Genomic DNA, 19464 nt, shown 5'->3' with positions numbered 1-19464 from the left:
GCCACAATGAGAGCGCACATGTCACCTGCAGCGACGTGTGCTGCAAAAGCCAAGGAACTCACTGATCATTCGCGGATCATTGTTTGGAGATCTAAAAAGCTGGCCAGAAACCTGCTATGAACCACTACGTTTAACAATTGAAACTGCGACAAGCTGCGGTTTCGCAGCTTAGAAATTTTTTTACATTTCACCAAAAACAACATTCCCACAAACATTCACGAGCGTCATTCTTAAGGAGCGGGCTGAAGTTTAACGAGAATACCGTGGTCTTCTGTGCAGAAACCAGCTGTTAACTCAGCCACGTCGCCCCGCATATGTCCGACATGAGAGCGTTTTTCCTCATTTGCTGTTTTGAATAAAGTTGTTTGTGCCGCATCAATACGTAAACCGGCCAGGACCTTTACGAAATTTCTAACGGGAGCCACGGGCATCGAAAAGACGTTGCAACTGATGTGGTGTCGGAGCAAATGCGAATTGCTCCGACACCACATAACGTGCGTGCCTCGACGCAGCATAGCGTGGGAAGGGAACACCTACCGCCGGGCTGACACGCGAGGTGTTTCGTGAAGGGAGAGGGGGTCGCCGTGACGCCTTGTCACCTTCGTTTTCGGGTGCCTAGCTGTGTTCTCGGGGCGTTCCTTGCCCGCGCAAGCTGTAGCCTGCGTCCTCACTTCGCCTGTTTAATTTCTCTAAAGAAATTAATACAGAAAAAACCAACAAATAAGTTTGCAAGAAAAACGTTCGAAGTAGTGTTTCAAACCTGCAATTTCATGCTTAAAATTTAGTGTCTTGCCCACTGAGCTAAACCAGCGCCTCCAACATAACAGACCTGTGCCTTCTGCATTATGATACTAGGCTGCTTGGAGCGAAATTTTCATTTCCAAGTTCGGTGTGATAAAAACTGTGACGTCAACCTCACCGCAGCTAACTCGGGGACATCCACTTCAGATTCTTGGGTAGTAGGGCAAGGTAGCATGTCACGCATCGAAGTTCACCTTGTTTGGGCTATCTACGAGGCGTTGCCCAAGCGTGTCTCAGTGCATTCCCTTGCCCGTGAGGAGTTAACTCGAAGGTTCACTCAGCGACGTTCAAATGAGTATTAATGCTTCCGCATTCGCAAATCGCATGTAGGGCTTAGGTATCGGATATTTAAAGAATCGCCATATCCAACTTCACGTTATGTAAGCGAGCTTAGCATAGGTGACGCAGTGGCATAATTTAGGGCTTTTATTATTGATGCAGCAAAAACTTTGTGGGTGCTTAAGCTTCGTCTTTAAGACCGAAACACGATAGCATTCAAAGGTCCCGAACTTATTCTCACGCTTCGAGGCAACTGCAGCTGATGCAACCATAATGTTTTGTGGGAAATGCAGGAAGTGAATGCTATACACTAAGAGGAGCCTTCTGGTAGAAACGCCGCCTCTAGCGTGAGCCGATCCCGAAAGTTGCGCACAGCCACGCAAAAAAAAAACTACATTATGAGGTTCCTGGTATATTTTGGCACGTTTACTATTTCATAACTGCGAGTCGGCCTAGTTGAACAGATTCATTATTTAAAAACGTGCGAGCAAATATACAGGGACAAATTAAAAGTCAACACAAGGACGAGCGGTTGTCCTTGTGTTGCCTTTTTCTTTGTTCCAGTGCGTTTGCGCACAAAACGTGTTTACTGTTTCAGTCTCAGAATAGTGGTTAGCGAAGAAAGCACTGCAAATTTTGGGCAACAGAACAAAGCAAGCCCCGCTCGTCAGGTGATAAAAAACTGCCTGTGCCAGAGAATGGCACAGAAGTCAGCAGAATCGTAGCCTCTGGTAATAAAGAAATTACGGCGTTTTACGTGCCAGGACCACTTTCTCATTATGAGGCACGCCACAGTGGAGGACTCCGGAAATTTAGACCAAGTGGGCTTCCTTAACGTGGGCTGAAATCTAAGTACACAGGTGTTTTCGCATTTCGCACCCATCCGAATGCGGCCGCCATGGCTCGGAATCGATTCCGCGAACTTGTGCTCAGCAGCCCAACGCCATAGATTTTGTAAACATACGCTAGTTAAGGCTTACTAAGTTTGTATACCTGCTGCGCTACGACGAGCGCTTCCACGAGCAACGATTTCTTCCAAGCAAGCTGTGCTCTTCACTTTGAGAGAAGCATGAAAGAAAAGTAGCGATCTCATCCGATAAATGTACTTATGTCGTATTAAGTGAGGTTTAGTTTGGGTAAATCCTTTGGCGGAAAGCGAGAACGGGTATTCTGGGCGCCTTTTCTGCAGTTTAAAAATTGGCACATTAGCGTCAAGCTAGTGGCGGTCTCTAACGTATAGTTTTTGCCCAGGTATGCGGTATCATTTTAATCGAAACACCGAAGTTATAAACGTTTGATTAGCTTGCGTTCTTTTTTGGCGTTGAGTACACATGAATGGTGATTAAACAACGTGCAGCCGACAATACACGCCAGTTATAGGGCATCGAAACATCAGGCATGGCTGAAGACAGCAGCAACGAATACACGCCTCTTGACTTAAGCATGAAGGACAAAGCAACACCAAGTACAAGTCATGGCGGTCATGTCATTTTTTTCATTCAATAATGTTACCGCCAGACACGACCCATATAATAGGCTTTAAGATCTGTACATTTTTTCCCAACTAAAACGGGTCTTTTTTACAGAGGGCTTGAGTATTGAAATCGGTTGCTTTCTTAGATCAAGACGCGTCGACACAAGGGTGGTGTGAAAATATTCCCATGTTCAACGCTAACTCAGTGGTTTAGTGCTCAGGATAAGATTTTTCTGAACATGAAGCGAAGGTATACTTACAGACGAAAATATTTTTCATTGCTGTATATTTCCTGAACTGCACAGACGCGATGGGGTGCTATAGTTTGAAGTCCTCGGAACAATAGAGAGTTTTAGAATAGGGGCCCCAAACGTTTTGCGGCCCCAGAAAAATAGCGTCGAAGCCACTGCGCATGCGCGACACGCGAACTGTGTTTGGGTTTTGCGTTGGGAGTGCTATTTCACCGATTTAGCGGAAGCCCAAATAGCGTTCCCAAAAGCTTTGCGTCAATAAACATGGCGGCACCCATCGAAGCGATGGCTCTAACCAAGCACCAAACTGGGTTCGATTCGCGGTAACGCGTGAAGTTCGCAAGCTAGGAGAAGTGACTGCGGTTATCGCTTTCTCTCAACTAGCGTGTGTTATGAAGATTCATTCATCGACGCCGCTGATTCCGAATTCGATTGTGGATTTTATGGCTCGTAGGCCTAACACGGCTAAGCTTGGCTGGTGAAGGCACGTAAAGTTGGTTTTGTTGCTCAAAACTAAGCACAACTAATTGTTTGTTGCTTGAAGAATAACCTTTAAACTGTATTTAAAAGCAAATACACGCAAGTCAAAATTACTATTCATATCATAAAATGGTACATTTTATTTAATTATTTTTAATCGTTTTTCTTAGACGCCGTAGTGGCGCTGTCAACGCAAGACGCTATCCGCAAACGCAAAGCCCTATTCTAAAACTCTTCACTCCTGCGTGCCCCAACGCTAACACCCGCAAAGCTCTTTGGGGCCCAAAAATATTGGGGCCCCTATTCTAAAGCTCTCTAATTGCGGATGGCACCACCGTATTTCGATGAAAGCGCAAAGTAAAAAGGCTCTTCTTTACTTGCATTTTTGGGACTCGTTACAGAAGCCCCGATGGTCAAAACTTATGCGCAGTCCGCCTAAACTTGGTATGCGTTTTATCAGGTCATGGATCTTGCAAGAAAACCTCGGAATTAGTTCTAACCGCAGTGAAGCATTGGTGTGCCGAACCATAAGCGTTTTCTAGACAACTCGTCAAATTGCGCAATAATACTGTCATTTGCCAATTAACAAAAGAATGGAACCAAGTGAGTACTGACCGTTTAAAACATCACTTTACGAAAAAGGAAGCCCCGTGCATGAAAGCCCACCACTTGGTTTAAAGCGATTGTTCTTCCGTTTGCCTGTGTTCCTTAAAAGCAATAAATGCGCATTAGAGGAAAGCACACTCTTGCCGCTTGGATTGCTGTGGCTAAAGAAGATATTTGTTTTTGTTTTAAAAGTTCCTTGACAACCTAAAAATTTATTACTTAGTTCTAACTTGTTTTTTTTTTCAAATAGGAAACTGGGGTGAGTTAATACTACAGCGATAAATAAGTGGGAGGTCGTGTTATTCTACGGCACCCTTTACCATTTCTGAACAAATGCAGATGCACGTTGCATTTCAGCTATTTTCTTGCTAAGCATTGCATCAGTCTTAGGATATTTTTCATGCGTTCTCACAATAGGCATTATCCTTCGAAGATCTCTTTATAGGCTCGAGCGAGTGACATAGAATCAAACTTAGCATCGCTTGAAAACAAACATTTAGGAACTGCATTCTAGTTCATCATTACTTCATTCGAACTCGTCATTTTGTTCGTAAGTATTCAAACTAGTACTTGGCTAAGAGGCAAAAACGAGCTTGTATTACTCAGAGCTAATCAATTAATCCCATAATTTTAAATATTACCTGAAATTCGATATGTTCCTCATACCTGACGGATCTATGAGTCATGATTGGAATTGGCGTGAAAACGCCACATTCACCACGGCGTTGACGAAACGCACCAGGGAGGCACAAATACTAATTAGTCTAATATAATCACAGGTATCCGTCATAATTGAAGAAAGCATCTGCACAGTGTCATTGTTATACTTCAACCTGTTTTATAGATGCAAAACAACATGTGCCAACTTTAGAAGACATTATTCCAAAATTATTGTTAGGATTCTGTAGCTGTAGCAAGTGGAGCAAGAATTTTGTAAAGCAACCTACATTGGACACGCTACAAGTAATATAACCCTGAAACTCCCGTCTATCGTGGATGAGTGCTCTGCACCATGTATTGCCCCGAGTGTGCTGTTCGTCCCATGCCAGCCAGCATAGTTGGTATTTAATGAGAACGAACCATTGCAAGTGGCGGATTTACAATACAATTCTTTTCTTTTTCCAAAATTTGCTTTAGTAAAACACAATTACATGTTTTCTTTTCTCACAGCTAGTAACTGCCTCACGAATACTTTATTAATTGCAGTATTTCCGACGAGGCCTTGTGTTACCAGAGTAGCACGCAGCACACGCCGACGACCGATGAGAGTTGTAACGTCGACGGTACGTAGGCGATGGTCACTTGCCTTTGCCACAAACATGGCAGATGGCCCCTACGGTAACCGTGGTAGCGGTACCGTTATTGCTTATATAGATGTACTTTACCAGCGCCGCCAAGACGGTTCCCGCATGAACCAGTGTTTAACTGTCCTTACTAAGAAAGTTGTGCTTATCTGAATATATACCAATTCATACGTAAGCTATGCAGTAGAAGTTTTTGAATGAATTCATTCAGGAATCGGTGGGCTGGTATAGCACGCTCCTAGATAAGGGCGGAAGCCAAGACTGTGCGTACCATGTAGTGATTATTTCACTCGTAAATGGGATCATCGCTTGACCATTGGCCTGCAATTTTATTTACCAAGCTGGATCTCAGGGGGTTTGACCTGTTAGCATCGTGTTAATGTCTCCCTTATACCGATCAAGCTGGGTGACAAAGCTAGTGCTTTGATTCGAATGCAGAGTTTGATGTGCAATTTGTCCAGCCTTTCAAATATCTATACCGCGGGTCGTAACGGTGCTCGACCGTTTTAGGCAGAGTTTGAGAATTGCTCGCTAATTGCATGTTACGAGCAGAAGACGTATCTCGCTGCGGCCGAATGCAGAAGTTACAGCGCACAATTTGGGGCACACCAAAACAGTTTATATTCTAGCTCTTCGTTCTTTATACCAAGAAAGCCAAGCTGCAGTCGCAGCATAAACAACCTTAAAAGTATGAAAATATAACGCAAGGAGAAAATTATTGGTTAGTATGCGCTCTCTTGCCATAAATGCTTACCAGATATGCCAAATATGCGCTTCTGAAACTTAAACATTATTCGTATTGAATGAATAACAATCACAGTAACGAACAATTTCCACTGAGTGTATCATTACTTCAAAATTCAAACGCTTTGTTAACTATGAAACTTACGTCATTCTGAAACACCGGCATTCCATCTGAATGCTCTTTTTTGTAAGGTGATTAGCTTTCCTTGGATTCGTCAAGCATTATTCGTTCTGCTAGTGTTTGCGCAACCTCTTTCGCAGGCCTGGCAAACGTTGCGACTTTTGCGGCACAACTGACTTGAGAGTGCGAGACAATAAAAAAACGAGTTCCTTAAATTACGCCTATGCTTTCGCACTGTATTTTATTCGAATTCAAAGATGAAACTGAAATCTTTAGTTCTGGGGGTTGGGAATCCGCGTTTAATGTTTTCTGTGGCGTACCAAAGCAGAGACACCCAGGCATGTGGGTGTAGTAGTGTCGCAACATTCTTAGCGATGTCCCCTTCCCCTTTCATACTTTTAATAAGGTGTATTCGACAATACTGCGTGTCCATGAAGTTCTTATGCTATTTACACTGGCGTCAATAGTCACCCTGAGGAGGTTTCTGAAGTAACCTCTGCCTTTCAGGGCCTCTCATGTGTTCCTTTTTACTTAATTTCAGGCAATTTCTGAGTACTTAGCGAAACCGTGCCACTGCCTACAATCCTTGCAGCGCTATCCACACAGCCCACACTTTTAAGGTACTTTGACGCTTTCCGTTGCACCTTTTAGTGGCATTTACCTATGAAATAATATTTCCGTTTCTTTCTAGGCTAATGTACTCTCTGCAATACGACTCTTACATGTGCGCATTGAGCAAATTTTTCTGAAAGTTGTCCTATAGCCTATTGATGGCCTACGCAGGAACACTGGCGAGGACAGCCATTTTAGCGCTCCTTAATAGATGCTAGACATTCAGTGTTGCAGCCCTTCCTTAAGAAATTCAGCGACAAGAGTAACGAAATGGGTATCGGATATTCACTTTCTGAAAAGTGAGTAAGTCGTCGGATGACGCACCCTTCTGTAATAAAAAAACAATGAATTAAGGGCATACGTTGAAAATATAAAAACCCTCAGTGGAAATGCGTCCTCTCAGTATGTCGTGCTCTGCGTCGGGCTATGTGTGCTGCTCGTAATAGATGAACAATAATCAAGAACTTCTTGAGGCATCTAATGTGCTTATTACTTGATAATACAGAATATAATGGGTCAAGGGTTTTACGCCAAAGAAAACATGTCTTTTTTCATTTCGAGAACGGCCGGGTTCTGCCCGCGGTTTGAGATAAAACGTGATGAGCTTCAGAAGAATTCAACAATGCACAATCTTGATCATGCACGGCTTCCCCATCGCCACGAAGTTCTTGCATCCATCCAAGGCATAGTTGCAGAAAGAAAAAGCACCGCATATGGAAGGGCAGCGGTAAAGTTCCCATACCACGAAGTTTCTTGCCGTTAACCATAAGCACAAAATATCCATTTCCCATGAATGGCTCCTGCACTACGGTAAAGGAACACCTTTGCTATACTTTTATGCCATACAAGTGCCACTGACAATGGCAGCACAAGTTGCCAGCCCCTGGGGCCCATCAGCAACAACGCTAACGTAAGGCCCAGCATAAGCCGCGCTGGCATGGAGAAAGCATCAGCCAATGTTGAAGACGGCGCCACGTAAGTTCACATTTATAAATATTCCATTAAAAGGCAACTCAACGACAACAGGGATGGCTACCAGTGTAACAACCACGCCTCCACTCGGTAATTTCTCTTTTGGGAGGGCTATCTCTGATGGTTGAAACAGGTAGTGCATCGGCAGTTTTGAGCGTTCGGCTGGCGCGGCGGGCCTCGACAAACTTCATGGTTCCAAAAGCGCGACCGGAGACCACACGGCACAGTGCACGCCCCATGCCGCAACCACAAAGCTATACAAGCTGGCCCGAATTTCCATGCTGTTAACACGCCACAATGGGCGGTAGACTTGCTGGTTTGTAGCCTGCTTACTCGCTCCCCGTTACGGAACATGTAAAGATTGTGAAGGAGAGGCGCTCATCGGAGCTTAGGCTGACGCAATGAAACAGGGTTTTACTGTGTTCCTGTAAAATTCCTGAAAGAATTACGCTGGCACTGACGCACTTGGGCGAGGGATAAATGTTCCAATAACCTAAATGAGAAATATGAGCTGCTTTTCGGACAATATTGTGTCGGCGTAAAAAAGAAGCTTTCGCTCAGAATTTGCGGCACAAGTAATTTGGAAAAGAGAAATAATTCTGCTTGGCAACACACTGTAGGTGTATTGAGGCTCGTGGCATTTAAAGAAATGTGATGTCATAATTGAAGGAGTTGCATTTTAGATTCCTCAAATACTTGAGAAAACGTTGATAAACTCAAGTAACAAAACTACATCTTTAAAACTCAGCAGTGATAACACTGCCACGATTCAATCAACTGCACCAAATAACACATTGAAAGCGCTCAAAAATCACGTATTACGCAGCGCTATGAAATTTTCTGTTTTATGGGCAGATCATTCGCCAGTATTCGGACGCATTGTATTGATTTCAAGGAAATTGCAAAAAAAATAAAGGAAGTTGTCCACTTGAGATGCTCCAAGAGATGTAGCTAATGTAACTGCGATATATAATTTCTCGTGTAAAATGAGTAAAAGCTTTGTAAATTCTAACCCCCAGGGGTAGCACGCGTGTGGTGTATTCCTACACCACGTACCCGAGCACACGTGGGTTGGACCCATCTGCGTCTAACCTTGCGCGGCTTTGCCATGTCCGGAAAAAAGGGGATCCTGGGGGTTGAGCCGATGTCGGGAGGTTGGACCTTTACGGCCCCTCGGTGGAGGCAACACACCACTTTGGCCTCGGCTTCACGTAGACGGCACCCCCGGACTGACCCACCCGGAGGAAATCGGTAGTTGCCTTTTCTTGTCCCCCTCTCCATTCTGCGTCTTTCTCTCTTTCTTGCAATCTTTACTGTCTTCTCCTCTCTTCTATTTACTTCCGACTTTCCTGGCAGTGAGGGTTAACCTTCTCTGGGTGGCCAACCTTGGGTACTCCTGATTGGGTTATAGTAGCACCGTACAACTGGCGAGGGCTTGCCCTACTCGTAAGACTTGCCCGGTCCCCATGTTGGGCTCGATGGTGGGCGGTTGGCACTGCTGCCGAACTCAAGACCCCTATATGGCTTCTAGTCAACCACTTTCCCTTGATCGCCCTCTAAAAAGATGGCGCACCGACAACAAGCTTCACAAGCTTTAGGAGTGCAAGCAGTGTGGATTTCGGCCCACATAGAAAGAAAACCTCGACGCACATCTCTGCCAGAATAGTAGCTGCCAACTGTGTGGAGATTCGTTTAGAGATGCATTTACACTGATTGCACATCTCGACACGCATACGGGTGGGCAGTCGTAACAGTGTGACCAGTGCGCAAGTGTAGTAAATTGCCCATGGGCTTTGCAAGTGAACGGCACCATGAAGCCGTGCAGGAAAAAAATGAGTACTGACATTCTCCCGCATTGGTGATAAACTACCCCAACGCATCATGTGGAGAGACGGGCTTCTTTCGATGTTTCCTCAGTGAAAGGCAAGACGTAAAGGATGCCGCTTGGTTCTTTGAAATTACGTGAAGAAACATCGTCTCCAGCAGAATTTGGGATGTTTGAATGTCGAAGTATACTGCAGGTCCTGGCTAGAGCTCATTGTTTGCACAACTATATTGTTCGCCAACGTAGCTTTAGCGAACTCATTTCTGGACAAACCCTAATGGGCTGCAAATTCGTTTTTTGTGTCACTAGAAGGGTGAGACGTTCGCACAAAATCCTTGACACCTGGTTTAGTTCTCTACAAACGTTCTGATAGTGTACTGCCAAACAAGCTTTACCTAACCTACTTTTTAATTATTTTGCAGTGTCAATAGCAGAGAACGCCTCTCAATAGGAAACATTTAGAAAGCACTGTTTTCTTGTCAACTCAAAAAATATCTGCCAATAATTGAGGCCCCTAGAACTTGCTGCCTTCCAGAGAGCTTTTACGAAAATATGTACTCATAAACATGGAGACATTTATTTCCCTTACAAATTATTCAATGCACGAAATGTTCTGGTTCTTTCTTCGGTGCTTGTATTCATAGCGAAAATTTTTCTTCTTTATCGTGCCGATGTGAACACGGAGACTGAAGTAGACTGAAATCATATGTAACATCACTATATGTGTTCTCCCAAACCAATATTTTAATTGTATTAACGTGGAACATCTGTCAGTTTTAAAGTACAGCTTCTTATTTACTCCGAAGCCGCCTCTTTACCCTTGCGCTATATATATATTAGTTATATTACTGACACGCGTAGTTCATATGTCTTCTTACTGTGAGCACGTTTCACGGAATGCACTGCTCATTGCATGACGCGACTGCATGCATCAGAACTTGCTCCAAAATTTTGTCTTTTTTTCTGTATCGTTCAAGTTTTCTCACCAAATTGCACGCGCAACGTGAATACATTTGTGCATTCTGGAAGGCACGCGAGCGCCGGCGATTTCGCTGGAATCTTCTACGAATGATGTGTGAAAAGCCGACGCTCGTTAATCATAAATCACTTGTTCGACGATCGAGTCATGTGCCCGGCACTATCTTTCTACCCGAATGTAACGTGTTTTGCGGGTTCCGGTTCGCCAAATAAAGAATGTTCCGTGAGTGATGGTTCTTGTTACTGTGTTATTCATCGTATCTAGAACGCCACATCTCGTAGAGGAGCTTTGTGGTGACTGAATAAACCCTACCAGCCATAAAAAATATTGGAGGACGCTTAAGCTTCGCCTTCAAAAGTGGAACGCGATAGCTTCATCGCACCCCATTCACGCCGCCCATTATTAAACGCAAGGGTATTGGGGCATCCTCGTACCAGTCCCCGCACGGCCCCAATGCACTCAAACGAGATGAACGGGAGAAGCCGGCGAGTGGTACGCCAACTGTCGGGGCAGCGCCATACATTGCCAGGAGGTGGACTTCTGTGTTTGCCGCAAGATGGCTCTCCGTGTGCGCCAAGCGAAGAAATGTAGTGGTAACGTACTTCGCTAGTCATTTAACTGCGACTTCTGTAATTTACATGCTCATAATTACCGATATACATCGCAGTACAACTTTCTACGGCTTGTTTTTAAAGCAGCACCGCTTTCACTTGAGCGCTTTTGTCCTGCTTTGATTCATCGAACTCATGGCTGAGTGGTAGCGACTCCGTCTCACGCTCCGGTCACCCTGGTTCGATTCCCACCCAGCCCATCTTGGAAGTTTTTTTTTACTTGAAAATTGCCTTCTGGGATTTCTCGCTCACGACCGACACCGACAACACTGGCTTTTCTGCGACACGAGCTCCTTAACCGTGCCGCGTTAATAATGCGAACGTTGTCACGGACGAGTGGGCTAGCCGCGGGCTACGCCTACCGCCCTAGTACGGAGCTCTTCCCGAGAAGACTAGGACGATCATGGCCCCGACAGCTGCCACAGTGAGAGTGTCCGTGTAATCCGCAGTGACGTGAGCTACAAAGCCAAGGAAGCCAGCGATCATTAGCGGATCATCGTTTGGAAAGCTGGCAGGAAACCTTTGCAGAACCGCTATGTTTAACAATTGAATCTGGGATGAGCTGCAGTCTCGCATCATATTTCTGCAAACATTCGCAAACGTCATGCCAAAAGAGAGGGCCGAAGTTGAATAAAAACGCCGAATGACAACACCTTGACCTTCAGGGCAGAAATTCAGCCACGTCGACCCGCACATTTCCGAGAGGAAAGCGTTCTTCCTCACTGCGGTAGACCAGCCAAAACCATTAGGATTTTCCTAATGGAAGCCACGGGTATTGAAAAGACGTTGGAAAAGCGCACTCAGCAACATCGTCACCTGGTGTTCTCGCTGATGTGAAAAATTCAGACTATAGGCTCCGACGAACTCCGAAAGACCCCCATAACAGTTTCACGCGAAGAATTACCTAAGATGTTCTCTTCCACGCAGCCAGCAGCCCTAATTGCTTACTTTGTCTGAGGGAAGTCCAACAGCTATTCGCAGTCCCTGAATTTCTGCATCTGAAGCATGGAGTGCTCGCTCTGCTGCCACTGAGTCCGGACACGTCTATTGCTTTTACCCTTACTGTGAGATGATAAGATATTTTGCCGCCAACTGCTTGCGTTCACAGCATTATTGTTTGTGACTGTTTGGCTGCAACTGAATGGAGACCCCGCCGACTGTGCAGATCGCAGTCGCCAAGACACTGCCTCTCACTGAAGCACCCAGAGTACACTGGGCTCTGCGTGCTCAGCGTGTAACGTGCTTATATCAGTCACGTTACAATACGTGAATGATATGTGGGTCCATATCATGTAAACTAAACACAGCAACCTATGGAGGTGCGGTTGCTGTTTTATGAAGTGGCGAAGGTCCTCAGCCGCTAACGGAAGATCAGTCTCCACGACGAAGGAACGACAAGCTGACATTTGGACAAAGTTCCGAAGAATAAAACCACGCTGCCTAACGAACACCCGACGATGCCACGTAAATGTGGGACAGGGCGATGCAGCCATGATCCGTCATTGCGAAATAAGTCCATGAACCAACAACATCGACGCTGTCGCCGCGCAGTATCCGCTTTAGTAGACACGGGACCCGACTACTCTGTCATGAATGAATCCTAAACCGCGCAGTCGATGACAGTTATGACTCCATGGAAAGGGCCCCAAATCCGGGAAGCTGGAGGTCACATGACACCGAAGACTGGACCGAGCACGTACGTAGAACACAAGACATGTTAGGACAGCCTTGCGTCACAGAATTATCCTTGTTTCACAGAATCGCAACTCGCCCGAATATGCATCAAGCACCAGCTAAGAACGGTCAGACAACGCTCCAATCTTCGACGATGCTTCCTCGAATTCTAGGTGGGCGAACACGCTTGAGTTTGCGCCCCTATACGCCGACGTGTGTTGAGCGAAAAGCTGCGGTATTTTGAACTCTACAAAAAATTCATTGACGGTGCGCATGCAATTTCCACATAATGCCAGGCACCACGCAATCACAGCGGCGCCACTCATGCTCGTAAGCAGGCCATGTTGTACACCTTAAACAGTTTTACCACAGATAACCAACTAAAATTGTGTTGCTTTTGCTAATGTTCTTTTGTACATGTTCTTTTTCTTTTGGCACGATACTTTCTTTAAGATGGGCGCACTGACATCTTCTGATTTTTACATTCTTCCGCTGAAGCGTTTCACCGCCTAACAAGTGTTAAGTTATCGCTCCGTGCATGACGTGCTTACATGTATCAGAACCTTCTGTGTAACCTCACTGAGTTTATCTTCTGTGTATGTTGTCGTGGAACCTTGTGTATTCAGATTACATGCGTGACAAGAATGGTGTTGAACATTCTGTGAGGCGCTTGAGATCATTCGATTAGTCTGGAATTTTCGACCAAACATGTATGGCCAAACCAACTTGCTTGAGCCGCACATGAGTTTTCCGACGGTTGAGGCATGTGGTCGCTGCTATCATTCAGCCAGTGTGAAACTTGTTTTCTGAGCGCAGTTTCGCTGAATAAAGAGTTGGTTTTGTCACTCGCGGTTCTTGCTACTGTGTTTTTCATCATCAACATCGACGATTAAACCGCGCCTTAGTGGAACTTTCATCGACAGTAAAAGAACGTAGCGCATAGCTCTGCTACCGCAAACACAAGAGACCACCGAAGCTGAGGGACGTTTAGGCTACAGAAAAATGCATGCCATCTTCCTCTGTGGGAGGTTCCGGTCGGGACCGCGTGCCACTGCAGGCGTCCGCCACAGCTGAAGCGATTTGTTGACACGCCATATGCGTGGGTGTCGTCTGCCAGACGCTGCACCGACGCGACACGGCGGCAACCGTCGCACCTCCGCTCCGATGCAAAGGTAGCTTAGCTGAACTTCAGTTTGGAACTTCAGGCGATGGCAGTTCGTGGGGCGAAGTGCTGGTATTCACGACTGAAATTAGTCACTAAAATCTGAGCAGTCCGTGAGGACAGCTGCAAGATGCCGCGGCCTACGAAAACCTGTCGAGCTAACAAGACTGACAGATTTCCTTCAGCGATTCCGAGATGGGGAGGATCATCGTCTGTTTCTACGGTGATCAACGCAGTACTTCGGGGTGGTAAAGTAGCACAGTCACCCGAAACGCGTAACACCGTGGTCTGTGGGTGGGAGTCGTTTGAATGGGTTGCGTGTTCGCTGGAAAAAGTGACAAGAAACTTGCGAAGGTTTATGATTGCCCCGTGCTCCCGAAGAAAGTCCATGCCGAGTATGACCTGCCTAGAGCATCCTGCCAGTATAATAAATGAACCGACAAATGTCACCTCACAAATTTGTACCCCCGCAGTGCATTTGCCGATCGGCGTGGGAACGTGACCGCCGGCTGTACGGAGCTCAGGTCCTGGCCACGGTGTCGTCACCTTGCGAACTGCAGTAACCAGTTGTCCGCTCATGACGGAATAATCGGCATCATTATCGACAAGAGCGGTTACCGGGTAGTTATCTAAAGAAACGAGTATGTCGGCTGAAACAGGTTCGCGGTTTTCGAAGGAAGGTGTCGAAGGTACGCAGTCGTCGTTGTCGTTGTCGTCGTTGTCGTCGTTGTCGTCGAAGCCGTCGTCGGGGTGTCGCAGCGGAGGATCTTTCGAAGTGCGTTGGACAGCGGCCCCACCCCCGGAGGTCACTGCTCTTAGTTTCCCCGACTTGGGCTTGTGGGCCGGTTGCCCACGGAAGCGGAGAACGTAGTGTAGCGGCTAGGTGACGCCGATCGTCGAGGAGGTGGGGATCGTGACTGGCGCCTCTGTGGAGACTGAGATCGGGTCTTTGGCAGGGTCTGTTCAACCGCTGGGAAGTGCGCGTACGGCGACGAAGGTTGACTGGCCAAATATTGCCGGGTTTCTCGCGGGCGCTCTCCCTCACGTGGCAGACGAGCGCCAGGGTGATAGCCCTGGAATCCTATTCTTCGGTAGTAGAAGGCGCGGTACAAGTGGCCCGCTTCGCCACAGTGGAAGCAGACCCGTACATAGACCCATGGACCCGTACATATTTGTACGTGAAGCTTGGCCCTGGAGGTGGCACAGCGGTTCTTCAGAAGAAGGTGGGTTACGATGGTTCCCGGATTGCGCAGGTAGCCTCACTGCTTGGGCATAAGTCAGTACGGGGATGGCTTCAGGTCTAGTTTGCACGAATGCCTGTGCCACCTGGCGGACTTCTTCGCGGACGATATCAGTGAGGGATGTTACGGTCGGTTGAAATCGCACTCTGTGTAGTCGATCGAGCTCCTCACGCACGACACTACGTACAAGCTCTCGAGGCGCATCGGTGTCATAGGGCAACGAGAAAGACGATGCTGATCACAGGTTGATTTGGCGATCGTAGACCGAGGAGCGTTGCTGAAGGGCTCGCTCCATTGTTGTCGCCTCACTGACGAACTCAGCTACTTTAGCTGGAGTCCTTCGCATCAGTCCAGCAAACAGCTCTTCTTTCACTGCACGCATCAGCAGGCGGACTTTCTTCGCTTCTGCCATGCCAGGTTCAGCATGATCGAAAAGCCGCGACATCTCCTCTACGAACATGGCTACGCTTTCGTTCGGCCTTTGAACCCTATTCTGAAGGGCTTGCTCTGCTCGCTCTTTTCTTGCGGGGCTGCTGTACGTATCGCGTATCTGCCGTTGAAAATCTTGCCAGGTGGCGATGGATGGCTCGTGGTTAGCGAACCATGTTCGGGCAGAGTCCTCTAGGGCGAAGTACACGTTCCTTAACTTTTTCTGCTTGTCCAAATAATTGACGTCAGCTTCACGATCGAAGTCGTCGAGCCAGTCTTCCACGTCCTCAAAAGGCTCACCATGAAACGGTGGCGGCCAGGGTGGGGTGTGGCGAACCAGCTACGCAGGAGGCTGTCTCTTACCTTATGTCTCCTGTGTCTGGCTTGCGGTTGTGGTGGACATCCTCGGCAGATCTTGCGGGCCGTATTCCGGAGGCAGTCTTTGAAGCCGTCGGCTTTTCCGTAGGTTGTCCGCTTCCAGTTCCTGGGGGTCAGAGTACATCGACGCGTACCCAGCAGCTCCAGCAGTTTGACACAGACAAAGCCACAAGAGACTTCGGTTGACGCTATAGATCTCTCTTTATATATCGCTGTCCAGGCACCTTCGTCGTTCTCTTCTTCTGGGAGCCACCTAACATGCCTAGCATGTGGCACCGAATTGCACCGTGTGGCTGTCATCTGTGTCGAGGCCATGGCTGTATATATATGTATATACATATATATATATATATATATATATATATATATATATATATATATGCATGGACATTTCATTTATTCCCTCATTTTCGCGACACTTGATCCCCGTGGTTGCCATGGTTCTGGCTAATTCAGTGGCGCAGAGGACAGCGGCACAGCGGCGCAGAGGCCAGGAAGTTGTACCAATATATTTTCGTCTTCTCAAATACTGAAAATGCTTCGTGTCTACGCATTTGCCTTTAGTGTAAGCATTCAGCGAGCGTCTAGCATAGTCGGGCTGGGATCGTGCTTTGCGGACACTTATGTGTACACACACTGCCATCCCGTTGGCTGAGGTCAAGTTGCGTCTAAAATGTGCAGTCTTCCGTGTATATTTGGTCCTAAAGTGCTCGAGGTAATGCCTCACAGTGGGCGAGTGCTTGAAAAACTGCTGTTTTCTTAATAATTTCTTGTATAGTTAAGGCTGAGTGAGGTATTTTCTACGCCATGTATGTAAAACTGAATTGAATTTCTTTGTATTACCTGTCCCCAATTTTCGGACGTTTGGCCTCTGTGCGCAGTATTCCTATGAGGTCTAAATACCAAAAAGACAAATCCCTGAAATTGGCTTTCTTCAACTGATGAATCGGGTCGACATTCGCACGGGAACTGATGCTGCTTTCCTGGCGCCATAGCAAGAGAATAATGCAGAAAAAATCTGGAACGGGCATTCATAAGAACCAAAATAAACACTTCAACAATTGACAAGGAATTGCACGTTGCACAGATTCGATGGAGGCTTGGAAAGAGCACAGAATGTTCGCAATAATTTTTGCCAAATTATGAAACCAAGTGTTTTCTGGTAAAGTACATGGTTGCATCTGCTACAATTGCTGGGAAGTGGCAACTGTAGCATACGATCCAGGGAGCGACGTATCTTTACTCTCATGTTTCAAAACGAACCCACCTAGAAAAACAGTTTGCTTCTGTTCTGATAACAGTATGGAAAGGCCACGCATAGTTAGGACTCCGAAAGAGCAGCGCGAGTGCGATGGACGCTGGAAGGAACAAAAACGTGAGTGTGTACAACGGAGCCGTGTTCAGAGTGAGCAGGATCCAGTTGACGGCTGCGGTGATCTATAGGATGAAGTGATACCACAGCGTCGCTGGCCTTAATTCGAGCCCATTTTCTCCGGGAGAGAATAAGGGGGTACACAAATTGAACACACAAAGGCAAAGGGGCGGAGAATGACGCCGATGCCTTATTCAAAAAAAGCTAGGTAATAAAAAATAAACAACAAACGGAACATAGCCACCCAAGATCTTGAACAATAATTTGTCTAACACCACCACTATTATTGGAATTCGCGTTCTGTGGCATTGTACACTTGGGCACAGTGACACTATGGCAAATGAACACGCCGTACCACCATCTGAACAGTGCTTGGTGCCTATAGTTTATCGCACAGAAAACCTAAAACTCCGAGTAACATTCACATAGACACTACGTCACTGCACACTCGGTGAAAGCTTAGGCAATTAGAAACTCTTATCCAATAAGTTAATCTTATCTCACGGCGGTTCCTGCACTTGATAAACATCTCGTAGATGTGTTGCACTTCAGACAATCATAAAATGACAACAAAATTTTTCGACATTGCACAATCCCAGTTTTATATTTCCCGACGCTGTTTCTTTGAGTGTTGGATTGAAATTCCACTTGTTCCAAGTTAAACTACATGCCTAAAACATTGCACAAATGCGACTCACCCATTTGAAACATTATCCTCATGTCGCTCTTTCTATTGTTTTCGAATGTTTTTCCTGGGGCGTTCTTTGATGAACAGGTATGTTGTCTTTCATGCAGATTTGCTATGGTGCTGCCATCATGAAGTTGCGCAGAAGAAAAAATAAAAGTATGCTGAAGTAAATATAAAGTACTCCATGTGTAAGGACCTTGTCTTCTGCCATTGAAGACTTCCAGATAAATGAGCTTGTGGCGTAGGATTTATGCACTGTAAGGACGTAGCGGGCAACATTTCTGAATTCTACAACAATAATCAGACAGTATCGGCCATCATAATAAAACTAAATAGGAGATATTGCATAAAGCTGGTATAATTGCGTTCCAACGTCCAATCATGGCGATAAATAATAAGGATATTTTTTATGAACATGTGTAATTACCATTGAGAAAGGTACAAACTCACTATACTGTCTCATAGGTGACTTCATTGCAAAAGTGAGGGAAGGCGCAATTGCTGGGTAAGAGGCGGTTTAAATTACGGTGTCGACTATAGGGACGTTAGAGTATAGGTGATTGTACAATTGATGGAGAAGAATACATTACGTATAATGAATACCTTCTTCAGGAAGCGCAGTAAAAGGAAAATGACCTGGAAAATTTCTAATGGAGAAAAAAAGATCTATTTCGTTCTCTCTGCCGTTCCTACCACAGTACAGGTTGGACAAGTGCAAGGTAGGGTAAGAGGAATGCGTATCTGTTGTCGCGACGCGGTGTTTCTGTTGCGACTTCACAACTCTTGGTCGTCAACAGAATGCTTCTGTTGTGACGTGGGAATCGTTTCAGAGCTCTTGTTCTCGCGACAAAATGTTTCTGTTGCGACGTTCCTTCTTCAATGTCCCGCACAGCGAAGCCTATGGCGTAGTGGGGCCTGCCCGCAAAGCTCCGCCTATAGAACGCCATCGTGGCGCAAAGTTTTATGTAGATTTTTGATCGTCACGGTTACGTCACGACTTCTCAATTTGGCGCGTCGTTGCAATTTTGGCGGGCATGACGCGCCAAACATTGAGGCTGTCGCTAAAATATATATACGGGGGAGTTCGCGGTGTCTCGTCCGGTTTTTGTGGTAGAGTTTGCTAGATAGCTAAGCGCGGCTTCTCGCGTAGCTATCTGGGCAACTGGCCGAGTAGTACGTAGCAGAATTAATTTCGCACTTGCCTCTACGTCAGTCCCAGAATTCTCGACGGCCGAAGGAAACGTCACCTTTATGTTCAGTCGTAACGAGGGTCGATCATAACTGCGACAGACCTGGAAAGTGCGCAACTCATGAAGCATACGTCCTGCTTCAGCCGGTAGTTGGCAATCGGGCAGCATCGCCATGCGCCAATTCACCACAGTGCCGTCAGGCAGCCGCAGTGAACTCAGTGAGCGGGCACTTCGCGGTATCTACGTTACACAAAAGGCGCAGCTACAAGCA

Source organism: Dermacentor albipictus, chromosome 3 (genome assembly GCF_038994185.2).
Source record: "Dermacentor albipictus isolate Rhodes 1998 colony chromosome 3, USDA_Dalb.pri_finalv2, whole genome shotgun sequence".
Lineage (NCBI taxonomy): Eukaryota > Metazoa > Arthropoda > Arachnida > Ixodida > Ixodidae > Dermacentor > Dermacentor albipictus.
The sequence above is the reverse complement of the archived record's forward strand: the minus strand, read 5'-3'. Positions refer to the sequence as shown.